At 38.2% G+C, this 14,992-nt stretch overlaps 1 protein-coding gene across 2 annotated transcripts in view; it reads right to left on the minus strand.

The window, feature by feature from the left end:
* tln2b (talin 2b) overlaps positions 1-10,556 on the minus strand; it is a 135,500-nt gene extending 124,944 nt beyond the window's left edge. For both annotated transcript variants that reach the window (XM_041226352.1, XM_041226351.1), the window contains exon 1: positions 10,482-10,556. The gene's annotated coding sequence lies outside the window, so the exon portion shown is untranslated. The remainder of the gene's footprint in view (positions 1-10,481) is intronic.
* Between the last annotated feature and the right edge of the window lie 4,436 nt (positions 10,557-14,992).

A 14,992-nucleotide genomic window follows, 5' to 3' on the forward strand; every position in this document is an offset into this window, starting at 1 on the left:
GCTCTATCCGTGAAATAGACGGATGAGGTGAATCCAGGTGAAAGCTATGATCCCTTATTGATGTACCTGTTAAATCCACTTCATTCAGTGTAGATGAAGGGGAGACAGGCTAAAGAAGTATTTTTAAGCCTTGACACAATTGAGACGTGGATTGTGCATGTGTGCCACTTAGAGGGTAAATGGGCAAGACAAAAGATTTAAGTGCCTTTGAACAGGGTATGGTAGTGGTGCCAGGCGTGTCAGTTTGAGTGTGTCAAGAACTGCAACGCTGCTGGGTTTTTCACACTCAGCAGTTTCCCATGTGCATCAAGGATGGTCCACCATCCAAAGGACATCCAGCCAACAGCAGGCCAGTGGTCGAAAACATCCCACTGATGAAAGAGGCCAAAGGAGGCCGACGCGAATTGTGCAGAGCAACAGCTACAGTTAGTCAACTGACAGTCCAGTACAACATTGGTGCCGAAAGACCCATAAAAGAATGCACAACTCGTCGCACTTTGACATGAATGGGGTATGGCAGCCGACGACCTAATATAGTTCCACTTCTTTCAGCAAAACACAAGAAACAGCGGTTGAGGTGGGCTAAGGAACAAAAACACTGGAGGATTGGAAAAACATTGCCTGATCTGATGAATCCCAGTTCCTGGTGTTTCACGCTGATGGGAGGACTAGGGTATGGAGAAAACTACATGAGTACATGCATCCATCATGCCGCGTGTCAACACTGCAGGCTGGTGGTGGTGGTTTGATGGTGTGGGGTGTGTTTTCATGGCACACATTGGGACCCTTGATAAAACTGGAGCAACGTTTGAATGCCACAGGATATCTGAACATCACTGCCAATCAGGTGCATCCCTTCATGGCAGCAGTGTATCCATCTGCTATTGGATGTTTTCAGCAGGATAATGCCCCATGCCACAAGGCTAGGATTGTCCAGGAATGGTTTCATGAACATGACGGTGAATTCAGCTTACTGCTGTGGCCTGCCCAGTCACCAGATCTCAATCCAATTGAGCATCTGTGGTATGAGATTGAACAAGCTATTCAAAGTAGAGATCCACTACCAGCCAACTTGACACAACTGTGGGAAGCACTGGAATCAACATGGGCCAGCATCCCTGTGGAATGCTCGACACCTTGTAGAGTCGATGCTCCAACTAATTGAGGCTGTTCTGAGGGAAAAAGAGGGTGCAACTCAATATTAGGAAGGTGTTCCTGATGTTTTGTACACTCAGTGTGTGTGTGTGTGCATATATATATCTAAGCTATCATAAGAAATTCCTACAATATGGTGTTCCTTTACTTGACAATATCGTTTACAGTAAACATTTACCTTTGCTGCGTCATTGTGAGACATTAGAAACATGTGACCTTTTGCCATCATGCAGGACATTGAAAAGCATATAATAAAATCAAGTATAAAACGGTTAAGGTTTGCATGATAGCAGTTTTTCTTTGTTCTATGATTTATAATTTGACAATATGTCATGTGTAGGGCATCTCTTATAAGACATTTTAATTTGCACAAAAAGCAACCTCACCCACAATGTATTAACTTATACACGGTATAGCACCACATTGTATTAGGTAAGGAGAAGTTATTAAAAGGATTTTCTCTCCACCAGTGTTTTCCAAGAAATGTCTACTATTAAAGTATAATATAGCACCACTGTACAAGTACCCGGTTAGCAAATGGTTGTTCATTTCTAATTTTGTTAAAAGCCAAACTTAAGCGCACACACTCTGTCTTCCATATGTCACACGCTCTCCTTTATCCACACATTGCAGTCAAGGTAAAGCATCATTAGTGGCAAAGATGAGATGGGTTACCATGCAGGAGCTACTCAGAGAGCAGGAACTGTGATAACAATGCTTTTCAACAGCCCTACATTAAGGCATGCCATCTGGGATCTTATTTCTGCAGTTTCAGACGAAGGGCAGCTGCATAGTCAGTCACCTTTCCAGGGTGACACAGCACCACACCTTTGATATCAAAATCCTTTCTACTGACAGAATGCAATGCCGGAATAAATCTGGCAAAGACATAGGCTTTGAGGTGGTGTAACATCTTCTTAACCCCAGGAAGCTTTTTCATTTCCCTATCCAGCTTAATGTTACCAAAAGCATACGCTATCAGTGCTAGATTTATATAAAATGATCCGTTTTGAAAATGCTAGTCTCTGCTGGCAGAGATGCGTTGCAGCCTCTATATGGCTTTAGTAGTTACTTGAAGGGTAGGGGGTAAAACATTACCATCAGTCACTTCCAAAATCTAAATCAGCACACCTATATTTGAAGGGTCACTGCCTAATACAATTTGAAAGAAATTCATTTCAGCCATTTTGGATCAACCAACAAGATGGTTTCCAGATAGCCATACTCGATAGGATGTCAGAGTCCATATCAGGCATCAAATTTCCCATTGGAGGTTGTCATACCATCCAAGTTTCAAGTCCAATGCATTGTCCAACAGATTCAACGACAGCCAACACAATTAGCAAGTATATGCACTGCTTCTCAGACTGCTCCCCTGGAAACCTGTCTTGTATTGGCTGTTGCTTTCCGATGTCTGGCTCCACTATTTCTATGCAACTGTTGCAACTGGCTACTGACCCGACCACACTTTTGCAAGCTTATTTAGGTCAACCATAGCTGTCTATGCTATCACTGTTGGTGACAAAACTATAATGGTATGCTGTTTTAATATGTGAACCTTACTCTCAATGCAGCCACTACTGCAAATACATTAAGAAAATGTAAATATTTAATCTTTAGTACTCATTGCTCTATACCTTTCAGTAAGATGCGTGTTCATTTTTCACTGTGCCAGTGTAGTCCTTGGCTAGTCACAGAAGTTCCTTATATGAACTTCAGCTCAATAACTGAGCAGTTGCAAAATGTCCAGCTATTTTCCAGTCTAAATAAGGGCAAAAATGTTGATTTTATTTATGCCGTTATTATGCATGCTGGTAAAGATTAAGTATTCTTGTTGTATACAATAACTCTGCTGTCCAATGTTCCCAGCCACCATTGCCACTCACCAGATCAGCACAAATTCCTTTTACTTACATAGAAGCGCAGGTTCCATTCTCTGAGACAATATGAAATTAAGCAAGGAGACAGTTGTACTGGTAAACTACTGACATCAACGGTGATATGGTCACTTAGATACATTAAAAATCATTAAGAAAAAGGGCTGCTACAGCACTGTATATAGTGAAACAGTGAAAATCACCATTGCATTCCTTTACAAAAGTGTTCACTTAATGATAAATAGTGATCATAGTTTATGCCAAAAAAAAAAAAGTAAAAATCAGGTATTCCATGGAGTAAAACTACATATGACAACAGTACAACATTATGAAAAGTAAGATGTAATCAAATGAAGTAGTAAAATTGTACAATGAGAAACATTTTACCAACCAGAACCTAAGCAATTTAAACATTGAGAAATACTATACATAGGCCTATATAAACAGCATGCTGCTGATGCAAGGACTCAAGGTCACATAAGGAGAAGTGAGACAAACAAAGACAAAAACGTTTAACTGTATGAGTCTATTAAGACAAACAGCCAGCTGAACAGCAATACATTTCCAGCTGCTAGCAGTTCTATAGTCACGGTGATGTCATACTTCAAGCTGGCTGTCTAGTTAAATGAACTAAAACAATGCTAGATCGAACAATCATGTATTAAGCACTGAACATTCATTGATCATTGGTCTCTATACTGCAAAATTCTGAAGTCATTCTTAATAAATGAATATGTCTGTAAACATGTTCACCATTTTATAAAGCTCCCCGTTATCTATATTTAATTCCAATTCCCAACTCTTGCTGCTCACAATGACTCCACAATTGTAGATGGCAAGCTTTACAGTATGGAACCTAATTAAAAAAAAAAAAAAAGGATTCTTCCAGAAACGTCTCATTGCTCTTCATTGTAAAATAGAAGTAATCTACTATGAATTTACAACATAGGCAACGCATAAAAGAGGCCAGTAAAATACATATACATGGGATTAATTGACTGCTCTTATCAAATGGCAGTGCTGTACCCACCTACCCATATCATAAGAAAAAAGCCACTTCCTCAATGTAACAAATTTCAACAAATATTTTTACAATGGCACTGCCAAGCACAAGTAACAATGAGAGGCAACACTGGCAGCCAGCCACTTCTAATTTGAAACACAGTGGAGTCTTCAATATTCAATATTCCAATTCTGCCCACACACTGTAGGCTCAGGGCAGTGTATTACAGCTATTGATACTGTTTGTACTTACTGTATCATTCATGCAACCCTTGTGGAGCGTAGACTGTACATTTTCATTCTGTAAACAGCTGAGGGATAGTATTTTATCAGTTGATGCTGGCAAGCCGGTACTCAGCAGTTCCTTGCAATCCTGAGGTGGCAATTTGTGCAACTAGCCTACATGCCATAATATCTCAGCGAACTGCCAGACTAATAGTGCAGCCTGATGCTAATTATAAAAACATGCTAAAAGCATTTGGGTTTCTAGTATAGAAAAATACAAGTATTATAACTTATGTATATACAGGAAATATAATTCATGTTCTTTCACTGCAAGTGTGAACATTTTACAAAGATTAATAAATCTAAAAATAAATGTGTTACTTGTGACACATATTGGGAGATTCTGTGGACATAACAGAATAAGCCTGGGCCACACACTATACATAGTAACAGCAGACTTGCTTAATTAATGATAGCACTGTAGCCACGGCTGAAACGAAAGCATTCGGTTGCTTTACTTGTTAGGCCATAACCTCTCTATGACATCACCTGTGGCTACGCTAACTTGTAAATTATATCCGATATCTTCAGTTGGGCCATGGCATATTCCCTTATCGACAGCAATTTAAATATTTGAGTAGGAATGAAAATGATGGGTAGGGCAAGCAAACCGATAAAAAAAAAAATAGGATAAATGAATAAATAAATACATGTGCTCTTTTAATAAATGTATACTGCATTTCCGGCATGATCCACTTGCTGGTAACTGTGCTTTCAGTGCACATAGGGCTTAGCAAAAACTATGATGAGTCGTCAAAAGGAACAACCCTATTCTCATGGCAATTTTGATTTCTATTCCACCCACAGTAGAATTTGCACACTCTCCTGGCACCTGGCCAACATGCCCAAGAGCAGCCGTTTTAGACTTGCACTTTTCATTTGAGGCAATGGTTGAAAACACTTACATACACACAATTACCACTACAGTAATTGGTGGGTGAGAACTACCAGTGACTGACCATTTAAAAACACTGCTGCTGTCTCCTAGGCCACTGTTTTTACACGGCATATACCACAATTACATTCACTTAATGCCAACTTCAGCCACCACTTACTTATTTTAAACATATATCCTATCATTACAGCAAAAACAAAATCTGTTTTTCTTTGCTTCTGAGAACCTGGATCAGTGAATTAGCTTAATGCTTGTCATGAACCTCTGAAAGACCAGCAGCTGTTGGTTTAGTAGTCTCTCAAGGGTCATGTAATTTATAGAAGTGCCATTAGGGTTCTATATTAAAAAAAGGAGAATTTGAGTGTATGTTCTTGAGAGGCGACCATATGGATAAACTACCAAAGTGGTACTACACTCAATTTATTTTATAAAGATTGGTATAACTCGAAACACATTGATTGTCCGCATGGTTGAAAGCTGTCAGAACACTTAGAAATAAATACATAAAATGGAACAGCAGCAGTACAGAGTCAGGGGCACCCGAATACTTACATTAGACAAATTAGTTTTGGGCTTTGTTTTATACTACTTTATATCTCGCTACACAATATTGTCTTGTACTTAAATATTTTTACTTAATGAAACCAACATGTCTACAAAAAAAAAAATCACATACACCTGTTTATTTAAAAACAGTACAAACCAATACTAAAAAGACCACTGGAGAATAAAACAAATAATTGATAAATAACAATGTAGTATTGTCACAAAGACGGCTGGAGTGGGTGACGTCAGACCAGAAGCAGGAAATAAACAACAAGAGAGATGGAGTTTGGTGGAGCTGAGCGAATGGCTTCACTCAGCATTTAATGAGTGAACAGAACAGACAGGAAATAAACTGTTGTAACATACAAAAATATAGGACACGGCACTTGTCGCCAAAATAAAAAGACAAACAAAACGGACTATACAGACAAAACACGGTGAGCAGATATTTTAATGATTATGATTATTACTATCTCCAATCCCGTTCTCCACTCACCGAACACACAACCCAGAGTGGGTGAAAACATGTTGCTTTTATGCAGCTGTACCGAGACTCGATTGCTAATCAATTATTCAATTGGAGTCGCGGTACAACTGCACGTGAATTAATAAAGTGCAATTCCCCGTGCTCACATACTATTACTTTTTACTTGCACGTGAAGTGCTGTGCAATCCTCATGCCTAAATACACATATACATTTTAAACACTCGTGTTACACAGACCCGTTTATATCCCGTGTACCAATGACTATACACCAACATTAACACACACAGATAACACAAAATACACACACTGGAGGGCATTTTGCCACAAGTATTCAAAAGTAGACTTCACAAAAAAAGACTACAACATTAAAAAATGCATTTGACTATTAGAGATAATAATATAATAAGCATTGAGAACTATTACTGAAACGCTGAAAGGCGATTGTGTCATTCTACCATTTTCCATCAGAAAACAAATTCAAACAGATAAGCTTTAGTCTAGCAACCTGCAAGAATAGACTTAAAGTAGCTTGCTAAGCGAGTCTCCAAATAGGGAGACAAAGTGACTAACTGATTCTCACAAAATAAAAGCTATGACAATCAATAATCAATGAATGGATTCATTGTTGAATCTTTCCAGAGTTTCATGACTATTTAACTTTAGTTTATCCACCAAAAGTCAACAATCCATTTACGTATAACCAAAAGCAATGCAAACCTCATTGTAGTGCACCAAATGGTTCTTGAACACAGTCCTTTTTAAAAACTTAGAATTACAGCTCATTTAGAGATGTATATGAATGGTGCTCTTTCTGATAGACCAAGGTTCAAACAGGAAATCCATAACCACTGCTTTACGCATCCTCATAAACCTGTCAAAAGGTGACTTGCACAGCAATTTCAAACATCCCTTTCTTCCTTTGAATCCAGTGTCAACTTCCTGCCATTCTAAGTACTAATGGAATATGAACAGTTTCTGCGTTAAAGCCTACTTACAGATCATCAAGCCCAAATACATTTCAATTTAACAGCTTAATTAAACCAGCTAATAAAGGAGACAAGAAATTATTGTCACAGCCACACAAAAAATAGCAGGCTTATCAGCTGGTATAGCAGCATGCCTGCCAACACTTGTATCTACAACTAGACCAATTATTAAATATGTACCTCCATAGGTAGCATGCTAACATTTCCAAAAAATAATAACTATTTATTTAAACTGACATTGATTTAGGCTTCCTTAACCTCAAGGGTAGACTCTGAGGTCTACCAATTAGGTACTGCTGGTAATTCCAAGAACTTGATTAAAAAGCTATGGTTCTAGGGAATTTAGTTCTTGACCTTCTTCACTTTGGATCTCCTATGCAAACTCTAGAGTATTACAAATGCTCAGTCAATCAATATTTTTAAATATAAAAAATATGCATTAAATTCGTATGATATGGTAATGATGAACCAGTAGACTTCAGCTCACTTCCCACTTTGTTTCTAAAGTAGAACTGCATTCAGGAATATTAGTAATTGTGATGGTAGGAAATCTTGGGGGGGGGGGGGGGGGGGGGGGGGGGGGGGGGGGGGGGGGGGGGGGGGGGGGGGGGGGGGGGGGGGGGGGGGGGGGGGGGGGGGGGGGGGGGGGGGGGGGGGGGGGGGGGGGGGGGGGGGGGGGGGGGGGGGGGGGGGGGGGGGGGGGGGGGGGGGGGGGGGGGGTTTGCATATTTTAATTTTAGCAAAGGCTGTTTTCAGGTTTTTACACTTCAGATGTGGCAATCGCAAAACCCCAGCTTAAACATGCATATTTAAACCTCAGTCTCAAATATCAAAACACACCACTCTCCAGCTTGACATCACGGGAAACACAGTAATAAAATAAACCAATTTTAAAAACTATTGTTGGAGGCCAAGAGACATGAAGCAACGTAAAAAGTCTGAAATGTAAATTACACTGTGCATTGTAGGTTTCTTTGAACACTGCCACTCATGTTTCCATTTACAGAGACCAAGAGTGTGCATCTTAAACAGGGTACATCAGAGGAGTTGTTGAACTCTTCAGGAGAAAGTAATTTAAAACTGCTCTTTACTTCCACCCCCCTTAACCAATCTTACCGATAGACTGCTTTCAATCATTCCTAACGGTCTCAAAGGGTTAACCTTTGACCCAGGTCATTCATTCCAGATATCCTGAGAGATGCAGTCTGTGTATGGCTCTGTAAATTACAGTACCATTGCCAACAGATCTTCAGGAGACCAAAACAAGCTCCACAGGGCATTCTACGACCTCTGAACTATAACCAGCCACCATCATCCTCTACAGAAATATGCAATTTTGCACAGTAAACAGAGTACCTACTGTGCACTGTAGGACATATTACATCATTGTACAATTACAGTACTGTTAAATACTGCATTATACTTGTGACACTGAAGGATTGTTTGCAAGGAAATTGCATTAATCCCATTAATGCATACGGTTTGTTTATACGTTATTGGCGTTTTGTCATTTGTTCCCAAATCCTAGTGTAAGCAATTACCCAACACAAATTAATCCCATAGTACTCGGGGGGTGCGACACACCGCAAAGGCATGCAACAATGCGAGTAAACCAGGATTTTTACCTTCAATTTGAAAAGGATTCTTACTAACATAATCCTAAAACAATATCGGATAAACGCCTATTCTGTGATTAATGATCGTCGTCATATCTGCATTCAAATGTTTAACTGTCTGGGTAATTGCAGCAGTATTTCCGCTAATCGGAAAAAAAAAGTGCTACCACGTTTCCTAAATGTTACATAGATAGATACCTGGGCAACAAAAGACAGGAGAGTGCCAAGCAAAGAACGTCTCAATACTGAAACAAGGTATCGGAGTCTCAGATAAAGTTCTGGGCAATTGCATAGGGTAAATGTTTTTGAGACGGTATTTAAAAAAATACATACATACATACATAAATAAAAATAAATAAATAAATATTACATCTGTCAATACACAACACTGAGAACATAACCCATGTTAGAAAACGTGATGTATTAAATGTGTTGTTCTTCAAAAGCCAAGACATACACTTTAAAGACCCTATAGCACACACATCTGACAAATCACATAAATAAATGCATAACAATTACCGTTTACTTAAGAATGTAAATAAAACAACGATGTGCACCACAGTTCCAGATGATTATAAAACGTCACGTACAGGCTCTATATATGCCTTAACTATACAGTAGCAGAAGTAGGTTGATTTTTTTTTTTTTTTTTTTTTCCTTCATCAGTCATAGAAACAAAATTTCCACGACGCAGGGGGTGTCAAATATATTAAACTGCTGCATGCCCCCGTTCTCTTTTACAAATTAGAAATTAGTCACTTTTACAAACTGATTCAAACTCAGTCTCTGCCATGCAGAATCTTTACTTCTCAGAGAACACGAAGTTTATTCCAAACATCATCAGACAATAAATATGACCGTAGGTACCGATATCCCATGTGTTAAGGAAGATCCATTAAAATATGGCGGCTCAAATCTATTCGCTGATATGGTTATATGGGGATGTTCAACTTAGACCACTACCAGGGCACATCACAATTAATGAGACAAACACACAGAAAAAGAGAAAGGGATTCTAATTTGCTATATAAGTTTTACTTCTGTGATCAACTTGGTTAGCTTTAAAACACAAAGGATACAAAGCAAGCCCCCTTATCTCGTATTAAACCGCATGTGTTTCCAATTACTTGCGGTCGTAATGCTACAATTTGGGACTTTTTGTAGTGCACTAACCCCCCGACAGGAGCTAACAATATGATTTTAATATTTTACACACATCGATGTATTTTGTCAGTTTCATTCGCATGTAATTACTCAACAGTCAAATCACTTAGCAAATTACATTTGGGACTAATTTAGAAGTGAAAGTACTTTTGTAATATGATGGAGATTTAAAAAAAATAAAATAAAAAAAGGAGTGATAGCAACAAAAACACACACATGACCCTTACCTTCGAAACAGGACACTTTTTAAAATAACCAATACAAAATACTAAAATGACACTCAAAGATTCGTGGCATCCTTCCTCCTGTTCCATTCATCCAATTGCAATAGTATTACTTTCTGGTGTGCCTCATGCACGTTGCAAGATTTGGAATGTACAAATCAAAATCCACAAATGCCAGCGACAAATTGAATGGAGGTACGTCCATGCATCAGGTAAGGAAACCGGGAAATGCATGAAATCTTACCTGTGAAAAAGCTAGTGTTGCATTGCAATCTGGCAGAGCTGGGATGTGCAGCAAGTCCCTGCCTCTCTAGCTAACCCCTCCCAGAGAGAGAGAGAGAGAGAGAGAGAGAGAGAGAGAGAGAGAGAGAGAGAGAGGAGAAGGACGCACTTTGAGCAGTAGTGTCACCTCATGGGACACAGTTACTTTGCCTTTCCAGAGAGAAGGTACTTTAGGACTAAATCAAATATAAACAATAAATACTCTGGCGTTTTATTGTTATTATTTCAGTTCATACTGCATGTTCCTCGCAAGTGTGCAAATAGTACACTCGTTAGGTTAAATGTTATCCATTCCCCCACAGGTTAGGGTATATCTAATTACAATATTAAGGGTATATAATACAGATATATATATATATATAGATATGGATAACATATATATATATATATATATATATATATATATATATATATATATATATATATATATATATATATATATATATATTTGCTCATTATATATATATATATATATATACGAGTATGACCCTGATGTATGTGTGACAAGAAATGGTCGGACCCTTTGCTATACGCATATTATTATTATTATTATGCTTTAGGTATTATTATTATTATTATTATTATTATTATTATTATTACTGGAGAATTGCAAACATAATACCGATACAGAAAAAGGGAAACAAAACCGAGGGAGTGGTTAACATGTAGAAATCAGAAAGTACTGAGGGAGGAGAAACCTCAAAATGGAGTGAGGTAACCAGTGGTGCACCACAGGGATCAGTATTAGGTCCTCTGCTATTCCTAATCTACATTAATGAGTTAGATTCTGGTATAGTAAGCAAACTTGTTAAATTTGCAAATTACACAAAAATAGGAGGAGTGGCAAACACTTGCAGAAGCAAATGTCATTCAAAATGATATAGGCAAGATTCAGAATTGGACAGACACATGGCAAATGACATTTAATAGAGAAAAGTGTAAGGTACTGCACACAGGCAATAAAAATGTGCATTATAATTATCATATGGGAGATACTGAAATTGATGAAGGAATCTATGAAAAATAGCTAGGAGTTTATGTTGACTCAGAAATGTCTTTACCTAGACAATGTGGGGAAGCTATAAAAAAGGCCAATAAGATGATTGTGAAAAGTGTTGAATTTAAATTGAGAAGTAATGTTAAAACTGTACAATGCATTAGTAAGACCTCATCTTGAATATTGTGTTCAGTTCTGGTCACCTCGCTACAAGAAGGATATTGCTGCATCCAGAATTATTCCGTGTTTAAAAGGCATGTCATATGCAGATAGGCTAAAATAATTTAATCTATTCAGTCTTGAATAAAGAAGACTACACGGCGACCTGATTCAAGCATTCAAAATTCTAAAAGGTATTAACAATGTCGACTCAAGGGACTTCTTCAAAACAAGAAACCAGGGGTCACAAATGGAGATTAGACAAAGAGGCATTTAGAACAGAAAATAGGAGGCTCTTTTTTACACAGAGAATTGTGAGGGTCTGGAACCAACTCCCCGGTAATGAAGCTGACACCCTGTGTTCATTCAAGAAGCTGCTTGATGAGATTCTTGGATCAATAAGCTACTAACAACCAAACGAGAAAGATAGGCCGAATGGCCACCTCTCGTTTGTAAACTTTTTTTATCTTCTTATGTTCTTATGAATACGAGTCGGGCACAAACTAAAGCAGATTAAATGAAGATCAAGTTGCCTAGATTTGACGCTCTGCTTTAACGCTTAGAGGCCTGTTTAACTGGTCTGGGAGATTTATGTAATATATACCACACATCCTTGTGTCAATGGGCTATAGATACTGTAGATACAGCTGCCTGTAAAAAGGTCTGTGTATTCACCCCCTGTTTAAATCAACTTTGGCTAGATTCCAACTTTTCACGTTGGTGTTTACTGGACTGAATATACCTTTCAGGCTCCATGGTGGTCATGTGACTCATGGGTTTTCATTGCTAAAAAAAACTGAAGGGGATATAATAAGCTGGCAATGCCACAGATCTGATAGTCTTTGTTAGAGGGCAATCGGCTTGATGGTGCTTCCCTAGGGAAGACTTCCCTGAAAGGAATTGGATGTGAAAATCGTTGAGGATTGGTCACGTATCTCTCTAAAACAATTTTAACAGTCTACAGACTGTTATACTGAGTACTGAATACTGAGTATTGACCTGGATATGTGGTGACCCTATAACCCTATTAACAGTGTTGTAAGAGGATTTGCCTTTTTTACTTTTTTTTTAAACTTGTCTGTTTTTAATTTTGTGTCCTGTCTTGGCTCGTAGGACTACTCTACATTTCTTTTACTTTATGTTTGTTAACACAGACCCTGAAACTGGTACAGAGCATAGAGCACTTGTTGCTATGGTGAAGGAATGTGTTGCTCGAACACACAGTGATACAGGTCCAGGAATGTATTTCACTTCAGAGGTAGCATTCCTAACTCACTCTTTCAACTCCAGCAGTTACATTCTATTATTTACAATGACAGTAGCATTTAGTCAGACAGGAGCAACCTTTTATCAGATGTAAAAATGATTTAATGTTCCCAAGGTATATCCTTCAGTTTCTCAGCCAAGCAGATACCAGCTAATTAAAGTGTGTTACTGTGATGTGAATGTGGAATAAAATTTGGGTAAGAGGTACAAAAGTAGGTCACCACATGCATTTCAAATGCTCTCAGGAGCTTGTGTCATACAGTACCACTTTCTATGACAATTGGACTGGTGCTCATGAAGAAGCTGGAAATGCAATGTGATGTACAGTATGGATAGACAGGCACCACCAGTATCATTGACATGTACATCCAAAAAGAGATCATCCATTTGGCTTTTTTAGCGTGATTGCAAGAATGCTGTTTTGTTTTTTTTTTAATTATCATATCCTTGCCAAAATATAATGCCACACCTATATTTACAAGGCAATTATTGACTGCAATTGCTTTTTTTAAAAAGTTTTGGAGATACTGTAACAGCAATCAAAACCTTCAAGCTATAATGGAAAAGAGTACAGCCATCAAGGGCTTGTGTTATAACTGCATTGCTTGAATTAAGTGTATGTACAGAAAAGTCTCAGGTACATTAACAATTAATTGAAACACAAGCATAGGGCCGTGCTAATTAGCATGCAATACAGTATGTATAATGACAGGAAGGCACACAAAGTCAATGACAGTGGAGGCACTAAGTATTTGTAAATCACAAAAGCCTTCTGGGGATTAAACATTATATATATATTATCTATCTATACCTAGAGGGCCTAATTATTTTACCCGTTTTTAAAATATCAAATTATGTTCCCTCACGGCAGGAGAACTAAAGGTCAGTGAGTGTCCTCTCAATCTCACCACCAAGCCAATTACCATATTCCTTTGAATTACAGTTATGTGCTGCTTCTCATTTCCAGTCGTGATTACTCACACCTGTTTTTCTCCCAATTTGTGAATGGTGGCATTGCTTGGCATGTTCAAAAATACAAGGATCTGATCGGCATTTCTGATCTGTCCAAGCTGGTACTGTTTGTTAGAAACTGAAATTTTAAAAGCTCCTCTTTGAATTCCTCAGGAAGCTAATGATGCTTTTTTGAAAATGCCTGCCGATATGTCATGGATGATTTTAGATCGGGCAGTAATGTTTTGGTTCGTCTTTTCTCGGTAGTAAGTCACATTGCTGCTTGTGTATTCGGGCAGTGATGTCTTTGTTCTTCTTTTCTTCACTGCCAGTCACTTTGCTGTTTGTGTACGGGTAGTCACGTCTTTTGTTGATGATTTTAATACACACATCACTATACTGTCAGCCGGATAGTGAAATTAACCACACACCTTCTTTTCTGTCATGAACTAACCAGATGCTTCCTGTATTACTAACAAGCTTTGATCCCAAAGACACTGCTGAGATTAAGCTCGGAAGTGAAACCATACCAGTCCTGAAAAGTAGGGCAAGCAAACAGAGAACTTTCTTTAACCTAATATAGTGCATGTTTGCTTTCACATACAAAATTATGAATGTGTGAATCATTTCTAAAGTATATTGACTTTGATACAAAATAAATGATTAAATCTAACTTGAAGGTGGTGATCTTTTGCCCTGATCTTTACAGTAAAACCACAGATGTTCTGGGAAGGTTTGTTACATGTGTTAAAGCAAAGTTTATCACAAGATCAGTGTATTTAAAATTAGGTTCAGTGTATTTAAGTGAGCTTTAATTTTAAAAGCAAGCTTGCAAAATGTGGTTTGAACAATGTGCACTATATTGAAGTGGTATCTCAAGATCTGCACAGGGATAACACAGCTCAAGATCACTCTTAGTGCAGTGAAGTCGCTCATAATGAATCAAGTAAACACTTAATGATTAGCATGCATGGCCACTGTAAAAATAATCTGAATTGTGAGATTTGCCCAGGGTGGGGTTTTTTTTTGGTTTATTTACCCTTTCTTTGGTTTTTCATAAATAATCATCCATCATTATCACTGTGTCGTAAGAGATAAAA

The sequence above is a fragment of the Polyodon spathula genome, chromosome 24 (assembly GCF_017654505.1).
Source record: "Polyodon spathula isolate WHYD16114869_AA chromosome 24, ASM1765450v1, whole genome shotgun sequence".
In the NCBI taxonomy this organism is placed as follows: Eukaryota; Metazoa; Chordata; class Actinopteri; order Acipenseriformes; family Polyodontidae; genus Polyodon; species Polyodon spathula.